Genomic DNA, 10,701 nt, shown 5'->3' with positions numbered 1-10,701 from the left:
CACCGAGTACGATCCGTGCTCAGGACGGTCCACCTTCACCTAAGGATATCTTGAGGAGGGTGCATGTGGCGGGTAGGTCGATGCTACCGACTAATCTGCTCAATGCTGCAACCGGTGCTATGCGGAGTCTGCATGACAGTATTCTTTCTTTGGAGAAGCGGCGTATCTCCAAGAATGATGTGGCATACCCGGTTTTCGTGGCCAAGGTGCCAGAGGGCAAGGGCTTTGTGGATAACGCCATCGGGGGTACGATCATCCTGTGGTTTGATGACATCTTCGCTATGTTTAACCTTCATCCGCTGCACTACACCTTCGTTCGGCTATTTTCGCTGAGTATGGAGATGCAGATCATTAGAGACAAGACCCCGGACATCGTGATAGCCGACCCCTTCTACATGCGTGCTAAGATCTTGGGCAATGCTGGGGACTGGCAAGTCGCGAGTTCATACCTCGAAGGCGTCATTTTGGCAAACCCAGATAAGGATAACTTCCTCGTGTCTTACTTTCCCGAGTAAGTCATCCCCTCACCGCCCCGTAACATATGATTTCTTAGATTTCGATCGTTCTTTTTTTTCTAACATTCCGTGTTTTGTGCAGTGACACACATTGCACACTCATCCTCTTAAGCCCGAAATATTCCATGGCCACGTATTTTGACTCGGACCGTCAGTCGAAGAAATACTACACAAATATCAAGAAAGTTCTTGATGATGATGTTCTCCCCGGCTACGCCAGATCTGGAGGCACCTTCACCAGGCCAATTCGTACGTACGACAAGCACGTGTTCACCCATAATACGACGTTCCCCTACGTCAAGCAGCCGCCTGGTGGTCAGAAGGATGCCTACTACGCCCTCCATCACATGCGGGCGATCGTACGGGACCATAATCACCTTCTGCTACCAAATAATCTCAAAGATTGGGCCGCAAGCTTTTCGGCAATCCAGGACGTCGACATTAGACAAGAATTCTTTCGCATCCAGTCGGAGTTTGCGGAAATCATCCATCAAGATGTCCTTCGTACCTCGGGGCAGTTCTACCTCAGATATGAACCGTCCAACAGTGATATAGACACAACGCTACAAATGCAGGCTGACAACTCCCGCGATTTCATGACCATCACGAGAGACGGCAGCTTCATCCACCCTCCGGTCCCTGAGCCGAGTCGAATATAGTGATGCTATGTGTAGTTCTGAAATATCGATTAGCTATGTTGTAATTAAACTTTAATGAACTTGTATGTCTCTTTGGTTTGGACAGTCGTTCAACTTAGATGTGATCGATGCTATTTATTAGTAGGACCATGAATCGTGCTATTAATGTCTTGCTTTTCTCTTTCGATCCTTTTGTTGCATACTTATATATTGCTTATGTATTGTCTGTGAATTGCTACTAACGCTTTGTTTGGCTAGTGCATAGAGATGTCGTCGTATGTCGTGTACAAGGGTAAGGTTCCCGGAGTCTACGACGACTGGGAGGAGTGTCGGAGACAGGTTCACCGTTTCAGCGGTAACAGTTACAAATGGTACACCACTAGGGCGGAGGCGGAATCTAGATACACGCGCTATCTAGCGGGAGAGAGCAGGGAGCGGAGGAGGAACCGGATGAAGACCAGTTTCATCGCGATGATGCTCATCGTGATGACCGCAGCTCTCTTCTATGTGATGGTAGTTTAGATGATCGATATCAACTTGTAATGTGAAGACAAACTCGCTACTCGCGGTCTCGAGACATGTAATGTTCTATCTTTGTTCGGTCTTTTGAATTCGGAGACTAATACGATGAATTGTATTCAGAGACTAATCTTCTATTGTATTCGATGAATCTGCTGTTGCTGTGTGGTGCTGTCTATATTCTGTCTAGTAATATATTTTGTAACCTGTGCAAATATCAGAAAAGAAAAAAAATCCCTAATATTCATACTAGTGGCGCACCACTCAGCACTTTAGTGGCGCACTGCAAAAAGCAAACTAGTGACGCATCATCAACTAGTGCGCCATTAGTAAGCCAGAGCACATGGGTAAATATTGCCCCCTGCCATTAGTAAAAAATTCTAATGGCGTGATGCTAGTGGCGCACCTGTAGTGCGCCATTAGTAGCCAAAACAGGTGAGCCACTAGCAGGCCTTTTCCTAATAGTGTAATTTGAATACAAGAATGCACATGGTTTCAACTTATTACAGAGACCAACTTGCAAGTCAAATTTGCCATGCCCTATAATTTCTATGAAAATGTTCATCTACTATACACTAGAAACCACTATTAAGATATTGGACGTGTCTAGCAGGCAAACGTGTGCCCGTTAGTGCCCCCTGGCAGCCTCCCATATTAGGTATGTTTTGGTCCCCCCTCAGTCCAGATTTGGAAAGGAAAGGGTTCACCGTCTCCCAGGTCCCTCCGTCCACCCAGCTTCTCTCCCTCCCTTCACGCGCTTCACCAAAAGCAGTGCCCCCTCCCTCCTTTCTTCTTCTCTCCCAAGCTCTCCCCATGCCCTTCTTCTTCTCCCTCTTCTTTCTTCTTCCACCCCATCGTCTTGTGTGTCCCCCGGACCACCCATCGAAGAGAAAAAAGCACCTGGCCCTCATCCCCCAATTGCGTGCACGCCGCAGCTCCCATGTGTTTTCTCTCGGCTCCCCTTGCACCCAACGCCCTCTTGTCTCTCTCCTCCATGGTTTATGCCCTTCTTCTCCCCCACACAAAACCATTCCCACAGTCAGAAGGACTTCCTGCGATTGTTACCCCGTTACATGTACTAAAATACTGAAAAAAGGTATCCACCCATTTGCAAATGAAGGAAGAGACATGAGGTGATTTTCTCACTTCTTCTCCCCTTTGTTCTCCCTCATTTTTCTCCCTGGTCCCTGGGCAACTAGTATCTTTTTTTTGCACTACACCTGTTGCAGAGAAGAAAATAACCAAAAAAAGGAAGTGAGTAACTACAATGCATATTTTAAGCAAAACATGTATTGACAACAAGCAACTCTCGGCAAGGGATGAAAAAACAGAATGCCTGCTCACGTTTCTCTTTTGTTTCCAAGTACTGGTTGTTGTGTGTTTAGGCTTGCTTTTGGACTAGTAAAAAAGTGTGTTGGAAAACAGAAAGGAGCGGCAACTTTTATGGTTGTTTTAAGCAAACAAAGTGGTAAAAACAAGCAACTCGCATGTGTGCTCTTGTGTTGAGGGTGAAAAAATATGGGGTAAACACATCTCTGAATTTTAATTTGCTTTGTGCACAGCTATTTTTAAGCAAAGTCCAGTTCAATGATTTAGCAACTCTAGAAAGCAGAAGCAAGTTCTAGGGGTGTTTTGAGCAAAAACAGTGTTAAGAGCAAACAAACTCATGTGTGGTCATGTGTTAAGGGTGATAAAAGAGGGCTAGAAGCAACTATGAATTTTAATTTGGTTTGTACATTGCTGTGGTGATAGAATTTAGTTTTTTTTAAAGCACCAACATCTAGGTGGGTTGTTTTCAAAGCAATTCCAATGCTGGCATTAATCAACTATGAGCATATAATCGGTAAAATCACACACGATTGGTTCCTCTCTAGATAGTAAAGCAAGTAATCTACTAGTGCATGGTATGGAGATTACCTGGAGAGTAGCTTCTCTAGGCCTTCTATGGCTTTGATATTTTTGTATGTGGGTCTTGCAAAAATTGAATGAAACAAAAAAAACTAATGTTTCTTCGTAGCTTTTCTCCTCTAAAGAAAGCTACAATGGTGTTCGGTTCCCCAAGAAACCATGGTGAAGCAAAAAAATAGTCATAGACAAACATAGTAAGGGAAAAATTGTAAGGACTAGGTAAAAAATAATCATAAAAACACACAGTAGTAGTTTTGTTACTGCTGGAAGAATAAGACAAAAGAAAAAGCAAAAACAGTTATATGAATTTGCTGATACTGCTACTTTTAGTTTCTGGAATAGAACACATATTTCTATCTTAAAAATCTTATTTTTGGTGAATTTTTACATCCCAAGACACTTGAAAAACACATCTGTCCCAACAAAAGGCATGCCTTCTTCCATCGTTCCTTCAACACGTAAAAGTGGCCTGCTAGAAAAAAAATAGTAAAAAAATATATTAGTTGCCTGTGTTCATTATGTTAGTTGCTTAATTCATTCAATTAACTTGCTTTTACCCACCTATTGGGGGTAAAAATGTAAAAAAACATGATGTTGTTATATCAGTTGCCTGTGTTCCCTATGTTAGTTGCTTGACTCATTCAATAACTTGCTTGGAAAAGGGGGGAAATTGTTTGATCATTTTGGGTAGTTTGAAAAAAGACTGTGAGAAGAGAGATGCAAAGTTTGCATCATTTTGAGGCAAATACAAGGCTATGGTTAGGCAGTTTACAAAAATTCCTTGGGCAACTCGCACCGTGTGTAGCAATTGTCTGTATTTAGTTTGCATCATTTTGAGGCAACTACAAAGACAATAGTTAGGCAGTTAACAAACATTCTTTCAGCAACTCACATGAAAGAGCATTTGTAGCAACTATATGTAATAACTTTGCAGGAAAGGGCAAGTTTGCGTCATTTTGAGGCAACTACAAACGCAATAGTTAGGCAGTTAACAAACATTCCTTCAGCAAAGCACACGAAAGAGCATGTGTAGCAACTATATGTAATAACTTTGCAGGAAAGGGAAAGTTTGCATCATTTTTGAGGCAACTACAAACGCAATAGTTAGGCAGTTAACAAACATTCCTTTAGCAACTCACACGAAAGAGCATGTGTGGCAACTATATGTAATAACTTTGCACGAAAGGGCAAGTTTGCATCATTTTGAGGCAACTACAAACGCAATAGTTAGGCACTTTACAAAAATCCTTGAGCAACTCACACTAGCGGAATAAGTTAGGCAAGTTTTGGCACTTAGCCCCCCCCCCCCCCCCCCTTAGCCCCCCCCCCCCCCCCCCATCATGTCCTCTCAGTTTCTCATAGGTTTCTCAAATTATAAAAAATATCGTTGAGCAAGTCTTGGGCAAAACATAGAACCCAACACCCCCGGCAGTGGATCTCTAGGCAACTCGTGCCAGCATCTCTAGTGACTAACTATTATGCGTTGGGCAAGTTTTGGGCCAAAAAAAACTAGCCCTCTTGGGAGCGGATCTCTGGCAACTCGCGACAACTTCTCTAGTAGCTAACCATCATGTGTTCGGCAAGTTTTGGGCAGAAATAGAACCCAACATTCCCGAGAGCAACTCTTGGGCAACCCGCGCCAACATCTCTAACAACTAACCATCATGTGTTGAGCAAGTTTTGGCTAAAAAGTATACCCAACACTCTCAGGGGCGGATCTTGGGCAACTTGCGCCAACATCTCTAGCAACTAACTATCATGCGTTGGGCAAATTTTAGAAACTTCCGGCCCAAAATCGCTGACGATTCCATCCCCCGCATCCCGAGGCCGCAAACCACCCCTGCGCTCAAATCATCGATTTTCCCAAAAAAAACAGACCACACACACCCTCTTCAACTCGTAGACATTTTCAAAAAAAAAAGACTGGTTGTCATTTAACCAACTTCGCCTTTATACTGCAGAAAAACTAACTGGTGGGGAGCTTTTTATCCCAAGCAACATGTCTCTTTGTCACAGGCAACAAGTGGTCGTCGTTTAGGCAACTTACATCTTATACCAGACAACTAATGATTCTTATTAGGCAACTTTGCCTTTGACTGCAATAGCGAACGCGAGGAGGTGGCATTGAGATTTTAAATAAACACATATTATTGATCACAAAAAATCTCTGATATAACACAGAAACAAACGATGGTGAAAATAGTTCAGTTCTTCAAGAAGAGATGTCATTTACCTCTTGAAGACAAATGAACATGGTGTCGCTATGCTAGCTTCCACTTTTGGTTCCTTCGACATCCCTCTTGCAGCGGTGAACAGGTCCCCTTGCCTCTCCCACTGGCCACAACTTGTTTGTGCATCCCTCATCGCCGCACCCTGTAAATTGGCCAACACTGGAAAATTTGAAAGGGATTTAAAACGACATCTTCCCATCTCTCGCAAATCATGCCTGCTATAGAAAAGCTTGTAGTATGTTCAGGCAACTACCTGGTAAACAGGAATATTGGGTGAAGAACATTACTAACAACGATAGTCTATAAGCAGAGTGGCTGAACTACAGGATAACAGGAAGCTGTAAACAAACATAAAGAACACAATGGTAAATCAATTGAAGCAGCTAGCACTGAAAGTAAAGGACACAAAAATCTTACATAATATTAGGAGTACTAGTGAAAATCCGTTGCTTCTTCATCGGCGGATTGCATGATGTGCAACCTCGGCCTGAACTTTCCTTTCCTGCTACATCAGCCGGCCGGCAGCCAACATCCATCCAATTCAGTTCAGTTGACACGGGCTGAGCAATCTTTTTGTCTGAAGATTCGTTGACACGGGCTGAGCAATCACCCTACAATGGAGGCCCCAACAATTGTCGATGTAGAGCAACTGCAGTCCAGTTCAATTGTAGAATCAATCACAAGCCAGTATTTCCCTGAAATTTGCCTAAGTGGTGGATACAATTTGCCCGCTTGCACTGAAAATTTTGTCTGAAGAAATGGAGAGCAGATTCAGTCCCTCCCCTCCCCTCCCAACGGAGCAACGAAAAGCATATGTGTATGCAGCAAAACGCATGAATATGGCATCATGATGAGCATTCTTTTTTGAATAATCGCTAAGTTTAGTCATTAATTAGATCCGCTATGTACCTCATGTCGTCCAACACGACGCCATGCTCCGGCACTTCAAATGGAGCGGCCAAGGCGTCTGGGAGCGGTGGTGCTCGGACGAGCTGCACGTCCGCGACGTTGTCGGCCTTCCTGCAGACGGCATCGTTGTCTCTATGGCCGTCAACGACGCGCCCCTCGCCCGCTACATCTACTTGGACGTGGACGCCCCTGACGAGATGAGGTCTGTCGGGCGCGCCCACTTGTATTGCCGCGGGTGCTGGAGTGGCAACGTGTGCGTCACCGATGGGGATGGCGACCGGTGCTTGTAGATTTGGCGCCGAGAGCCTGTCGATCCGGTGCCTGGACATGGCCTGCTCCGCCGCCATGGTCCTCGACGACCCCACCCAATCACGGCGGCGGTTGAAAGATCGTGGATGTCGTCTAGAGGGGGGTGAATAGGCGTTTTAAAATAATTACGATTTAGACTTGAACAAATACGGAATAAACCTAGCGGTTAATTTGTCAAGCACAAAACCTAAAACAACTAGGCTCATCTATGTGCACCAATAACTTATGCTAAGCGAGATAAGCAACTATGTGATAGCAAGATATATGACAAGAAATAATATGGATATCACAAAGTAAAGTGCATAAGTAAAGAGCTCGGGTAAGAGATAACCGAGGAACGCGGAGACGACGATGTGTCCCGAAGTTCACACCCTTGCGGATGCTAATCTCCGTTTGGAGCGGTGTGGAGGCACAATACTCTCCAAGAAGCCACTAGGGCCACCGTAATCTCCTCACGCCCTCGCACAATGCAAGATGCCGTGATTCCACTAAGGGACCCTTGAGGGCGGTCACCGAATCCGTACAAATGGCAACCCTTGGGGGTGGTCACCGAACCCGTACACTTTGGTAACCCTTGGGGGCGGTCACCGATACTCGTCAAATTGCTCGGGGCGATCTCCACAACCTAATTGGAGACCCCGACGCTTGCCCGGAGTTTTACACCACAATGATTGAGCTCCGAACAACACCAACCATCTAGGGCGCCAAGGCACCCAAGAGGAACAAGCTCTAGTGTGCCCAAACACCCAAGAGTAATAAGCTTCTCAAACTTCACTTTCACGTATCACCATGGAGAACTCAAACCGATGCACCAAATGCAATGGCAAGGGCACACGGAGTGCCCAGGTCCTTCTCTCTCAAATCCCACCGGAGCAACTAATGCTAGGGAGGAAAATGAGAGGAAGAACAAGAAGGAGAACACCAAGAACTCCAAGATCTAGATCCAAGGGGTTCCCCTCACATAGAGGAGAAAGTGATTGGTGGAAATGTGGATCTAGATCTCCTTTCTCTTTTCCCTCAAAAACTAGCAAGAATCCATGGAGGGATTGAGAGTTAGCAAGTTCAAAGGTCAACAATGAGGACAAAAACGAGCTCAAGAGATAGAGAATCATTGGGGAAGAAGACCCCCTTAAATAGGTCCCCACGAATCTGCCCGTTATGTACAGAATAACATAGGAGCGGTACAACCTCTATGAGCACCGGTACAACCGGTAACAGGCAATAAGTGGTACAACCGGCCCACAACTGCCCAACAATCGCACCACAACAGAGACCAGTCCGGTGATAGAGCGGTACATGACCGGTACAACCTCCGAACCAATTCTGGAGCGGTACAACCGCTCCAAACACCAGTTGTACCGGTCAAGTGGTACAACCTCTCCATGGGGCGGTACAACCTCTCTGTGTAAAACAGGCAATATCAAAACAGTCACAACTTTCGCATACGAGCTCCCTAAAAAAAACTTAAAACAATAATTTCCCTAAAAAAAACTTAAAATAATAATGTCTATGAGTTGCCCGTGGTGCTCAATTTTTTCCTCCTTTTTTACCCAGGAGCTTCTTATCGAAGTGTTCGGCATGCAAAAGTATGAATGCTTGTATGCAAATAGTAGCATGAACACCGTATAACTGAATGCATAAATAGGTTCAAAAGAATGTCATTGATCATATTTAGAATCTTACTACTAGCAGCTAGCTAGCAAGTTGGATAATAAAACATTGAAATTAGGCAAACCGTATCTTCCAGAAAGAACAAATATATCGACCGTAGCCTGAGAAGATTTGTGAAAAAAAGGGAATTCTGCTTCAAGAAAAATCAGCGCAAAATGAAATTGGCTAGCTGGCCTGTTGACTCTTCATTCCCAGATGCAAATTAAACAAGTGAAGCGAGCACCAAAAGTCTATGTCAGCATATATATAGGAGCATGCAATGATCGGCACAGCAACAAAACATACGTACATAAACAGTAAGATAGTGATGTACCGATCAAGATATCAGTTTTACTGCAGTAACATAACAAGCTAGTCGATGAAAAGCACAAGACTACTTTCAGTATCTATACGAGTAGGCAAGTACTTAGGCATTGCTCTTTTTTTTTGCTCATAGCTAAATTGAGCATATTTTAGCCAGCACGGTGGGTTAATTAAGCGGCACGAACGTTCATACTAGCTCCCGGTTGCAAAAAGCACACCTCGATCGATCACTGCCTCATATATTAGGATGGATACATTCATACTAGCTCTTGTCGGGCAGGGTTCCAGATTCGTTCCGCCGGCGACCAGGCACGAACGTGCACTTCAGGCGGCAGGCGCGCAGTCATAGTCGTCATCGTCGTCGTCGCCGTCCGACTCGGCCTTCCTGTGCCGCCCGCCGCACCAGGCGTCACACGGCGCGGCGGCGTAAACGGCATAGGCAGCAATGCCGCCGTCTTGGACGACGATGTGGCTCATGATCTTCGACGCCGGCGCCATGAGGAGCTAGCTAGCTTGATTATGCAGCCGAATCACAAGCTTGAGGTCTAAGCGCAAGCTAACTAGCTGGTACTGGCAGTGGTGTTGGTGATGCTAATGCTAGCTGTGTTGGTGTCTGATATCTGCAGAGTATAGCCGCGTGCGGTGTGGGTTTTATAGGACGAAAGGATGTGTGGGGAAATGTGGCGGCATGCGGCCGCGAGCGCTGGGAGCGTGCGTCGGACATGCCGCGCGTGCATGGCCATGGCGTGGCACGGGCACGGCGCCGCACACTCAGCAGCCGGGGAGCCTCGCCGACACCGCCATGCCGCTGACAGGTGAGTGCCCGGGACCGGCGCGGTCTACATGCCAGTGGCTGCGGCAGCTCTGGTGCCGGGTGGCCCTGACCGCCGACGTGGAGGAAGGAATCGCGAGGACGATGGCGGGCCACGCCGGCAGCGAGCTAACGGGAGGTGGAAAAGGCTAGCTAGCTAGAACCGTCGACGCAGATCACTTGGAGCCTTTAGCAACGGCATCTCGATCGGGTGGTATTTCGCACTTTATTGCAGCTCGGTGCGGACATATATTCTGTCGCCTGCATGCGCGTGCGTTTGCGTCTGCTTCTTCCCTCCGGCGATCAATGTTAATCCCAATCGCCACACGAGCGGTACGTACTATGAACAAAGACGATTAGGTAGATTGATTGATGATCATGGTCTATCCGTCGTTGCCGAATACGGCAGTGCCGCACGTAGTGCTGATTATTAATGGAGAATCGGCAATGTGGTCTAGTGCCGGAAGATTGCCCATGAGTAAGAGTAAGAGAATCTACTGCCGGCCTCCTTAAATCCTCCTCAAACATCCGCCGACATGTCTGATCGGTAATCAAACATGAGAGAATAAGAGAGAAGGAAAAAAAATGACCAAGCCGAACCCCTCATTTTTCGATACAGGATGAATTTTATTGGCACAAAATGGAGTATCTAGAGAATACATAACATAATGAGCAAACATCCGACTTCTGCATAGTTAAGACGCACACAGTCAACATGAACATACGCACACAAAAATATGTTAGCAAATAAAAATGCCATACAAGACTAAAGTTATGCTTAGATCAGATCCGTGATCATCACCCCTCATACCATCCCTATACACCTGGACTGTCCGTGAACTCTCATATTAAGACCAAATGTAGGGAGGATATGAGGGCTTGCGGAC

At 45.8% G+C, this 10,701-nt stretch overlaps 1 long non-coding RNA gene across 5 annotated transcripts; it reads right to left on the bottom strand.

Moving 5' to 3' along the window:
• Positions 1–2,127: 2,127 nt before the first annotated feature.
• LOC125542603 lies at positions 2,128–7,386 on the bottom strand. Of its 5 annotated transcripts, none has more exons than XR_007297989.1 (6): positions 6,721–7,386; positions 6,229–6,561; positions 6,065–6,149; positions 5,814–5,970; positions 3,590–4,049; positions 2,128–2,892 (listed from the first exon to the last, which is right to left on the bottom strand). It is a non-coding gene; the product is annotated as an uncharacterized LOC125542603 (long non-coding RNA). The 5 variants fall into 5 exon arrangements; XR_007297991.1 differs by lacking the exon at positions 6,065–6,149 and having other exon boundaries at positions 2,132–2,724; positions 2,819–2,892; XR_007297987.1 differs by lacking the exon at positions 6,065–6,149 and having other exon boundaries at positions 2,130–2,892; positions 6,721–7,385.
• Between the last annotated feature and the right edge of the window lie 3,315 nt (positions 7,387–10,701).

This window comes from Triticum urartu, chromosome 3 (genome assembly GCF_003073215.2).
Source record: "Triticum urartu cultivar G1812 chromosome 3, Tu2.1, whole genome shotgun sequence".
Taxonomy (NCBI): Eukaryota; Viridiplantae; Streptophyta; class Magnoliopsida; order Poales; family Poaceae; genus Triticum; species Triticum urartu.
Note: the sequence above shows the minus strand (reverse complement) of the source record. Positions and strands in the feature narration are given on the sequence as shown.